Here is an 11,629-nt window from a genome sequence, read left to right as displayed (position 1 = left end):
CCTAGGTTGCTCACACCATTCCAGAAGCGAGAACGTGTAGAGTGCTCGAGGATGAATTTGGAGATGTGCCAAGAAGATGAGTCAAAATTTTTCAAAAGACTGATTACACAGGATGAAACCTGGGTCCATCACTATGATTCAGAGACCAAAGCCCAGTGAATGCAGTGGAAGCACTTGGACTCACCACCTCCAAAGAAGGCAAGGATGCAGCCCTCCGCTGGCAAGGTCATCCTCACAGTCTTCTGGGACCAGGACGGAGTAGTGATGACAGATTTCCTGGCAAAGGGTAGCACAATTACAGGAGCCTATTATGCTTCACTTTTGAGGAAATTAAGGGAAGCTATCAAAATCAAGAGGCGGGGCAAGATCAGCAAAGGTACCCTCCTCCTGCAGGACAACATACCGGTCCACAACTCGCATGTCGCCAGATCAGAAGCACGGGCATGTGGTTATGAAACCCTCCCCATCTTCCCCACTCTCCTGACCTTGTACCCTCTGACTTTCACCTCTTCCCAGCCATGAAGTTGTTTTTGAAAGGAAAACGTTTCCCAGATGATCCAGCCTTGATTTCTGAAGTCATGTCATGGTTGGAGGAACAACCTGGGATGTTCTACAAAAACGGTCTCCAGAGCTGCATCAAACGATGGGGGAAATGCATAACTCTGGGTGGTTCCTATGTAGAGAAAGACTAATAACTATGCCAAATTTCGTTGCTCTACTGCTATGGGAAGTGGGTCAGGGGCATTACTTATTGCACGCCCCTCGTAGCTAGTTGAATGTTTTTTGTGAAAGTTTGACAAGGTGGTATCATAGATTTGAGCTCAGTCGAGCACTTGCCATGAAAATAATGATAGAGCATAGACAGACTCGCGACATCTCTTTTGTGGGAAAGAGGTTGTAGAGAAGAAAAAAAGGGCATCACTTACTCGGTTTCACAGCTGATTTTGAACTCTATCAAGATAGGGTGCTCAGATGTGGCAACAGTATCTGACTCTTATAAAGATAGAGGATTGCATTGGCAGTGAGATACTTACTGGATCGGTAGAGTGATCCAACCATTTTTCCAGCAATCTTGGCAACAGATTTGATGTACATATTTTATTTCAGATCAGGAGTAAAGGTCAGTCCGAGAAGCTTGTCAAGACATGGTGCTTCCCCAAGATGAGAGCCATTCATTTCAATTGGGGCCAAATGAGGTTCAGAGCAATTATGATGAAAAGAGAAAAGCTTGGTTTTATATGCATTAAAAGTAACCAGCCACCTTTTTCTCCATTGCACCACATTCTCAAGGTCAGAAAAGAGAGAATCAGAAAGATCTTGGTCATCGCCTGCTTTTGAAGTGTTGCCATAGATTGTGGTGTCATCTACATAAATCTCTACAGATGATCTTAGGGTGTGATTTGAGAGATCATTGATGAAGATCAAGAAAAGAGTTGAGCCCAGGTTGGAAGTCTGAGGGATGCCAGCATTGATACTATGAGCTTCTGATTTCTGCCCATCGATGACTTCTCTAATAATCAGAGAGAAAGGATTTAATAATTGAGCGGACATTTTCAGCTTATGCCATACTGTTAAGGTTTTTGATTATGGTTATCTAATATCAGTGGGGGCAGGAGTTAAGGCTAGTAGGTTTTTTTGTAGTTGGAGATGCTGAAGGTGTTTTTAGAAGTATGTGTGTGTATATATATAGAGAGAGATCTTAGCTGTCATTTTAGAAAGATTTTATTTCATGAAAATCTACAATAATGGAGAAAAAGAAATAGAAAGATTTAGAAAGATCCAGAACTTTCCAGAAACTTCAAGAAAAATCAAGATGGTTCTAGAATATTTTACTACTGGGTGGTACTCTATAAAAAAGTTTTCGTGCTAACCATTTGTTGATATGATGATTACAACCTTAGCTCCAACATGATCCTCTGAATGAAGCCTCTTTAAAATTTTCTGTTAACAAAAGGTAATTTCTTTTGAAATATTTCTCTGAACAAAAATACCGTAAATTAAAAATTTGAGGTTTCTTGTAAAATGTGAATAATGAAACTACTTTCCTGCATACTCTGATCTCTTTCTCCTAATACCTTCACCTCCCTGCTTTTATCAGTTTTTCTGCCTGTCGGTAGCTTAAGTCAAAAAAAATGTGTGGGGCAGGCGGGAGGGTGGGGTCTTTCATTTACGTTAAATATTTTTATTGCATGTTAAATAAACATATTTAAATTAATCATACTTTTTTTCTTCATTTAATTTCCTATTTTATTACACTTTTTTACCATGTAACACATGATATCAGTGTGGACCTTTTATAATCACCAACACAAATCTCATGGATGACGCAATATCAAAGAAAATTAGTTCTAGTTGAAGGCAACAAAAATTTTGAAGGCTGATAGCATTAAATGCGTAACTCAATTTTTTGTGGTATTTCTAAACATTGGAATTCTATGTTGAGAGATGATAACCAGTTTGTGTGCAAGAAATGTAAGACAATGAAAATGGATGAGAATTCAGATGTGGAGAAAATGTATATTTGGATGGTGAAGTTCTTGAGATTGTTAAGTTTTGTTACTTTGGTGATATATCATTTGGAGCACAAGAAAGAACAAATGTGATCAAACGAATTAGGAGTGAATGTAATGAGTTTAGGTAACGTGTGTCATGACTAATCAAGAAAGCATTCGACCGAGGGAAGAATCTATTAAGTATGTGGACGAAGTATGATGATACATGGACGTGAAACTTGACCAGTAAAGGTAGGTGGAGGACATACGTGGTGTGGAGAGAAATGAAATCAGATTGATGCGTAATCTGAATCTTAAAGACGGACTTAGATCTGTTGATCTCAGGGGAAGATTAAATTTGGACAGTATAGGGAGATGTGTTCAGAACAGACTTTCTGCCGATATCACATTACAAAAGAATCTGTTCATGAAAATTCTGCCTGATAGATACATCATTGTGGTAGAAAGTTGAGTTCTTGCTATGAATATTTTGCAAGGAAGAACCAAAGATTGGAGCTCAGTCGATTACTTTCCTGCCATGGAAATAATGAGAGAATAGGAAAAGACAACATTTCTTCTATGAGAAATGAGTTTAAGAAGAGAGATCACCCAGTAGATTTTGAAAATGATTTTGTAATCAAAGCAAGAAAGAATGTGCAGCACCTTTTACAGATTTGGCAAAAGCGTTCTATCGTTGTGTGATACTATGAAGATGACCTATGGTCACTAAGTGCTGAGAGGAGGAGGGACAATAGGCAAAGAGATAGGAAATGACATAGAATAAACAAAGAAAGAGGAAGTAACTAACAATGAATTCGTAGGTATTTTAGATAGTCTTTATGACAAATGACAATAGAAACCTATGATAACAAAGAGAACCAACGACACTTGACAGGGGTATCAATGAGATGCTTAGAGAGGGAAGGGCAGTTTCTGGGTACCCAGGGTGGGAGACTTGATATCACAACACCGGGTAACCAGTAGTGAGTTAGCAGTGGGCAACCGTTGACGACGGGTGGACAGTAGAAGTGAACACCACTAAAGGTAGATCATGGTTTGGACCAGACCGCAAGCCCTTGAACAACCAGAGATGAATTAGTCAAATAACCAACAAAGATGGCCTTGACAGTAGAGAAAATTGTGAACCTCAGCATGAATAAGGTAGTTTAACACGCACATTTGAACATATCCGATTCTTATATTGATAGATTTTGTGTGGTGTCAGATACTTTCTGAGGCCGTTTTTCTAACAACAGAATCGATGTACATCTTTCATTTCAGATCTGGGGTGAAAGTCTGTCCTAAGAACTTTTCAAAACAAGGGACTTCTTCAAAGGAAGAGAGAGAGAGAAATTCATTTTGGCAGAGGCAAAACGAGGTCTGAACATTGGTGATGGAAGGAGAAACATTAGTTTCAGAGATATTTTCCGCAGTGCATCACAGATTCCAGGCCAGAAGTAGTAGATAAATATGGTTGCATCTTTGAAATGGAACTTTTTTTTTTCTTTTCTTGAGACTATCATGACTAAAGTCAAATAAACAATATTTTGTGGGTTCTCTTGTGTCTTAACAAGTAAATAAATTTATTTGTTGCCTGAAAAGGAAAAAAAAATTATTTGTCAAAAAAATTTAAAAATTTGTTGTCCAGGAAGTAAAAACAAACTTTTGTAGCAAAATATAATGGAGGCATTTATTTCAAAGAAATTACTATGTGACTTGATTTAATGAGTCAGCACAAAATGTTACTGTAAGATGGTAAACTGACCAAAGTGTTCTTTAGTCTTTTTCCTTAGAGCTGTTGCATTTGAAAGGTGCCATAAGGTCTAGGATTTGTGGAGCAGTTGCGGTTAGTGAAGATGAGGTCTCGTTGAATCTAGAAGCCAAGGGGCAAGGCCCTTGAATGAATGACTAAAATCAAAGAGGAAGGCTTCTAAATGAGCAGCTGAGTGAAAAAAAACAAAAAATATCCTTTTCATACTGCCTTTTGAGTTGATGCTGATAAGAGTTCGTATTTAGAGCCAAACAATTCATAAATAAATACTAGTATAAAGACTCGGATTTGACTGTAGTTGAATGAGAAACCCTTTTCCATCCAACTTAACATCCCATTTGTTATTCTTACGTTTTACATTTTATATATTTAATTTTGAAGTTGAGGTTGAAAGCAAAGAAGGAGAAACAAATTCGTGTTCACAGAAAAATGTAAAAGTGGCAGTTATTTCAAAGCTTGGTTGGTTGGAAATAAACTGCTATGTTTTTTGTGGTGACAGTTATTGTTCACGTGATGTTGAAAGCAAAGCTGCTGACTGTCATTGTGATATGAAAAAAATGCACCCTTTTATACTGTTTTATCAGTTGCTGCTTATACGACACTTTGATAAGATCTGATTGGTCAACTCAAATGCTGATGTTTGCAGAAAGAAAGAAACTGTTAGTTTCTGTCACATGGGCAAAAATATCCAAAGATCAAACATCTAATTTTTTAGGAGTACTGAGTTATAAACCGTTAAATGGCTCATTAAAATGATTTGTGAATATCTGTCTCTGAGGTGAACATTAAGACCGAAATTTATGCAGGTGGTTGACAAATGAAACCTGTACAGACAAATACCATCTGACCACTGATACAGAGATACCCGCAGAAACACTAGAGGAAATATGACTGTTTACTAAATCAACACTATGCAGCTGGAAGCTATGCCATGGTGGCTACATTGAATGTATAGGCAAAAATCCTAGAATGAATGTGGCAGTTGAAGATGCATGACATATCCAAAATATATTTTAAAATTAAAAGGATTGTTGATTTTTAACAATATTGATTAGAAAATATTTTGAGTTCACATGTTGCTGTGAAAACTGACTTTAAAATGATGAAGAGAGTGAATTTGAATGAAGCAAAGAAAAAAAGGGTAGCAATTAAAGCCATTTGCTTTTTAGCATTCATTCGAATTGAATCGTAAAAGTCTAATATGAGATTACCATAAAGAAGTGAAAAGTAAAAAAGAGGAAAGAGCAAGCCGAATGAGTAAAGAAAAAAGGAGTTTATATTAGCTTGTTCATAGCGCACATCATTTTCCAATCTACCAAAACAATTTTTGGTACTTCTACAGAATTGAACTCATATAGATCTGAATGTATTTTCTGTAAATTATCACCATTCTGCTTATAATTTACAGAAAAACCAGAAATGGCTGAAGTAGTTTATGATTTGAAAGTCAAACAAAAATGCAAAAAGACAACAGAAAGACATACAAATATAAAAGGGTAAAAAAAATGAAATTGAAAAAATTTCTTAAAAAAAAAAAATAAATAAATAAATGAAGACAAAGTTCATCCACTCATTATTCCATGTTCATTCAATGTAAAAAAAAAACTTCTTCAAAAAAAAAAAAAAATCAATAAATATGGAGTAATTTAAGCATACCTGCTTTTGCCTAGCTATTGCCTCACATGTGAAAAAATCATCTTCCATACGCTGGTCATTTTGAAAAGGACAATATCCAGGTAGAAAGTTACTAAAATTCCATGTTGGAAATCCTTTGTATTTTTGATTAACACTATGCATCTTTTTTTTTCAAACTAGTTTGTAGTAGTACTGTGACTTTGGTAGCGTCATTTTGGATGATGATACTGTTATGTGTTGCCGAGAACCATACCAAGGTTTACTATAAATTGTTTATGAATTTTTTTTTTTTTTGGCTAAAACATGACAAAGAAAACAAAAGGGTAAGCTATATATAGATGTGTATGTATATTAAAATGGAAATAAATGAAACATCGAAATAATAGAAGGGTCACCCGTTACTAAAGTGTTAACTAAAACAGGAACAAAGTTTTATGACTACAAAATTGAGAAAAAACAAAATTTTATAACAAAAAGTTTTGTACAAGAGATAAGAATATAAACGTTACTTTCAATCATGAAAATGCTCATTTGTACAAACGTGTCTGGTGAAGAAAGTTGAGTGTGTAATCACAAGTCAATATGTTCGCAGTGTAAATAATATGCTTATGTAAGTAATATACATATGTGTGAGTATTTGGCAGCATGACATTATGTATGCGTGTGTGTTGGTTTACCTTGTTCTTGTTAGTGTGTGTGTGAATAGGAAGCAATTTGTTTCTGTTCGTCTGACTTTCGCTAGTGTGTAAGAAAGTGTGCACAAGATGTAGAAGTCTGGCATGTGATTAGTTGAGTTCTTTTTGGCATGTGATTAGTTGAGTTCTTTTTGGCATGTGATTAGTTGAGTTCTTTTTGGCATGTGATTAGTTGAGTTCTTTCTGGCATGTGATTAGTTGAGTTCTTTCTGGCATGTGATTAGTTGAGTTCTTTTTGGCATCTGATTAGTTGAGTTCTTTCTGGCATCTGATTAGTTGAGTTCTTTCTGGCATCTGATTAGTTGAGTTCTTTCTGGCATCTGATTAGTTGAGTTCTTTCTGGCATCTGATTAGTTGAGTTCTTTCTGGCATCTGATTAGTTGAGTTCTTTTCGCTTCCTTGCTAACCAAAGGCATGGTGAAAGGTGTTGTGTAAACATTCCGAAATCCTGTTCAAGATGCGACAGACTTGAGAATTCTGGAGAATTTTGTTGTCAAGGTCTTATAGGATTTATTAAGTTTGCACTGGCTTACTACTTTCACATAGATGTGCTACCTTTTGGGGTTTGGAACGATTTTCATAAGTTGAGAATATTTTGAGTTCACAAGTTTCTATGAAAACTTCTTCACTTTTCGAAGTGAGGAGGAAAGTAAATTCTAACAAATCAGAGAAAGAAAGAGTGTAGCAATTAGAGGCATTTGCATTTTAGCATTTGTAGGAATCATTTCACGATTCAGTTGCCACAGTACAACTACAAACGATGACAACACCAGCCGCGATTAATAAAATGTCTGCTTGACTTGTAAGCTGAGCATTAATTGGAGCAAACTTTTAATTTGCATTTGCTTAATCAGAAACAATTTCTTCTCATGAAACTTGTCTCAAGGGTTATTTAAAGGAGTGCTCATCACTCTTTCTTTTGTCACAAATAGACCCTTACCGGACAATCAACCCAGTGCTGAGTTTGACCACCAAACCCCTCTCTTCGGACACAAACAAAAAGCTATTGTAAGCCATGGGCTCACGGAATTAACAAATCGGCTCCAATAATACCACACATGAATTGATTTCTAATATCAGCAACACAATTACAAACCACTTTTAGAAATTAATTCAAACTTAAATTTTCAAGTAACAATTACCTTAGCGCTTACGTTTAAAACAAGCTTTGTGAGAAAAGAATAAACAAAAACCAAAACTATTCCCTGCTTCCTTAACTGTACTGACATGCAGAAGTTCAAGTGTAACTTGAACCGACATCTTGCTGCCCAAATCCCAACATAGTGTCCCAGTAGTTACTGCCCCTGATAGTAGCCCCCTACACCAAAGTGGCAATGTGCCTTGTTTGGGGTGAAAATGTAATAAAAAAAATTAAAAAAATATTGAACATTAAACCCAGTATATATATATATATATATATATATATATATATAAAAAACAAGTAGTTAATAAAACATGTTAAAAAACTTTGAAAAAGAGTTAAAAACATATTTAATTTTAAAAAGGAAGCACAAAATAAGTGGATAGTCCTTAATCCGTGGAGTTTCAAAGAAATACTTTCCTTCTCATTAGAGGGTAGGGATTAGCAAAATGTGGGATCGGATTTTACTTGCAAAAGTATATATATATATATATATATATATATATATTAGTGTTGTACCAATTAATCAGAATAAGAAAAATTTGTGCCTAATTTCCGATTCCAAAACTGATTCTTTTAATATTTTATTATGTTAATTTTTCATTGCTGATACCGTTGATAAATATTTATTCCTTTTAAACTATTAGTAAAACTAACCTAAAATAAACAAAATTGCTAGATAACCTTTAGAAGAATGCAGTTTATTTTCAAGGTATTGAAAAAATTGTTTAAATTTAAAGGAATATTTTGTCAAGAAAAATAATATCAAACATTATTGGTAATTAAATCAAAAGTAGAATATAATAGTGTTGGATTTTGTCCGGTTAGGTTTTTGCTGCCTTACTCGGCATTGGCAAATATGACAAGGAATGGCGAAAGGTGTGAAAAGGATTGGCCTTGAATTGAATTTGGAATGAATTCGTGAAATTTCATGCTTCCGTGTGATTTTCTTTGTCTGCCGGTATCATTTCTGTTTATACTTAGGGATTCTAATGCCATCTAAAGCCCACCAATCTCACTCCCCTATATAAGGCAATAAAAACCTAAACCACTAACTGAAAGTATTTGGAGGTAATTAAAATCTTTGACAATTTGGCAACATAAAATGTAAGTGTATTTTTAAATAACTATTTTAAAGATATTCAAAATGTGTTTCATGATTTGAAAATTAATTACCAGCATATTTTTACTTTTTGTTTAATATTTATTTTAATGTGATGCAAAAGTTCGAATTGTTTTTTTTTTGTTTTTTTTGTAAAAGTCAAATATATTCTTTTGTTAGGTAGAAGTGTAACTTATCTTGGCTTTGGTAACATTTATTGGGTGAGTTTCTACTAGTATATTGTTTAATTTTTGAGTCATATCAGTTAAGTCATTATCGAGAGTTAAAAGTCGTATGTCGGCCTTTTTTCTTGTTCTCACATAACATCGGGTGAACATAGTGAAATTTCTTGGGTGCGTTTCTATCAGTACTTTGATTTCTGATTTCTGAGCTATTATCGAGATTCGAATATGGCTTGAATAATATCACGATTTTTATTTTGTTTTAACTCAATAGGCTTTGCACTACCATTATTTTAAGTTAAAAAACACTTTAAAATAAGTTAAAGTGCAAAAAAAAGAAAAGAATAAAAAATTATCCAGGTAGTTGAAAATGTAGCTTCGCTTGTTTTTCGTAACATTTATTCTTTGTGTATTCATTTATTTCGCCCCCTTTTCTTCCTTTCTTATTCTGAAAAATCATCCACCAGACGAGAAGCAAAATAATAAATTTAAGAATTTATAGTGTCTGTTTTACAGGTAAATTTAACAGAAAATGAGCCTCCATATCCAAGTAATTCTAACGTTTAAGGGCAGTTAACCAAAGATTACTATAATATGTAAGTTCTGTGCATCTGTGTATATGGGAGGTTACTTTTTAAGTGATAATATGCGGGTTTTATGAACTTACCAGTCTAACTTAGGATAAGTTGTAAAAGAATTTAATGAACAATCATAATCATTTATAATGACCTGAAAATGAAGACGATTTTACTTTAAACTGATCCCACTCTCTAAATTTTAAATTAGTTTTTTTGTTTTTTATTTTTTTAATATGTTCGTATAATCGCCTAAAAATGTAGAATCTCATTTTGTCTGGAGTGTGTGAGTTAGTTTACATGTGATTCTATTTACTTGTCATCCCCTATCAGAAGGTAGTGTTAGACACAAGGTCGGTTTTTAATATAGGAAATCCAACTCTTTATTTTTTGTATTATCACAGACTTAGGGTTAGTAGTAGGAAAGGGCTGTGTCGTTTATAAAATGGAGAATCAAACTTTTCTTTTTGCAACAAAAAGTTATAATTGCGATGGGCAAAAAATGAAAATGGAAAAAAAAAAAAACACCGATAATTTCACGAGAATACATTATTTACATCTTCGTACCGTTTTACATGTAACTATTTAAAAATGAAATATAAACATTGCCTATAAACACTCATGATTATAAAAAAATAAATATAAAATGATTAGGAATTTAAAATAGAGGGTCAATTTCACAAATAAATTTAACGTAAAATGAGCTGCTTTTCTAAAACGTTGTGTGTTACCAACTTTAAATTATGTGCGCTTATTGGAGGAGGGGGGAGTCTACTTTTTAAGCGATTACACATGGTTTTACAACGTCGCAAATCGAACTTAATTTAGTGGGAAACAATTTAGTTAACATCCATAAAGAATTAGAGTGGCCAGAAACGATCATTTTATGTTAAATTTATATTTGAAACTGATCTCACACTCTAAATTCTAAAATGATCGCGGTACTTGTGCAGTTTATGCCACCCATTAAAAAACGAAAATTTCAAAAAAAAAGAAAATAAACTATTATATTCTACGTACCCGTTATGGAATGAAGTTCTCATAAAAAAATGTCACTTAATTTCATCAAGTAATTTTGTTTTTATCGCTAAAAGCATTCATTCGAGGCATTCGAAACAGTCAATCTAAACTACGCCATTAGCATTGATTTTGGTCGAAATATAATGGATTACTTCCCTTTGATATCAATTAAGCGATTTATTAGAGAAATTCCATGTTCCCGAGATTGAAAACAAGCTGTAAAAACAAAACTACTTGATGAAATTAAGCGAAATTTTTAGAACTTCATTCCACAACGGGTACGTAGAATATAATTGTTTTTTGAAATTTTCGTTTTTTAATGAGGGACATAAACTGCACAAGTACCATGATCGCTTTTCTTTCAGTCAATTTAAAAAAATGGGTAAACACGTAATCTATAAAAGTAATATTTCATTTTGGAATAGGGATCTAGCTGCGTGTTAATCTACAAAGTCGTCGTCGTCATCACTATTTGCACTTCGTTTTTTTTTGTTTTGTTTTATTTTTTATAGCAAAGTAAATCAATTTAATAACCTACCAAATTTTTATAATTAAAATAAAATTTTAGTTCATTCATAGAGAGAAGGCACAGAAAGCTCACGCAATCTCTTGTTAAAAATGTTTTTCTAAATAGTAACATTATTATTTAGAAATTTGTTCGTAACAATGAGAGGTGGCGTTGTTAAATACGTCTTACATCGTTTTCTTATTTTGCCTACCAATCTTCAAATATTTTCAACTATTTAACTATTTATGTAAGAAGCATGTTATACAATAAATACGAACCGATACAATATAGCTTTGTTTTAAAATCAAAATAAATGTTTTGTTGTCTTATAATTTTTAATCAATTACAGAGCAAACATTTGAGAAAAAATATATGCGGACATTACCAAGGGATTTATGTAATAATTTGAAAATTTACGAAAGAAACAAAACAAAAATAAAACAAATCTCTAATTAAATATGTATAATTTTTTTAAAAATTGGAATCAACATCGGGAATCAGATCGGAA

The sequence above is a fragment of the Euprymna scolopes genome, chromosome 36 (genome assembly GCF_053919585.1).
Source record: "Euprymna scolopes isolate OS-2025 chromosome 36, ASM5391958v1, whole genome shotgun sequence".
Classification (NCBI taxonomy): Eukaryota; Metazoa; Mollusca; class Cephalopoda; order Sepiida; family Sepiolidae; genus Euprymna; species Euprymna scolopes.
The sequence above is the reverse complement of the archived record's forward strand: the minus strand, read 5'-3'. Positions refer to the sequence as shown.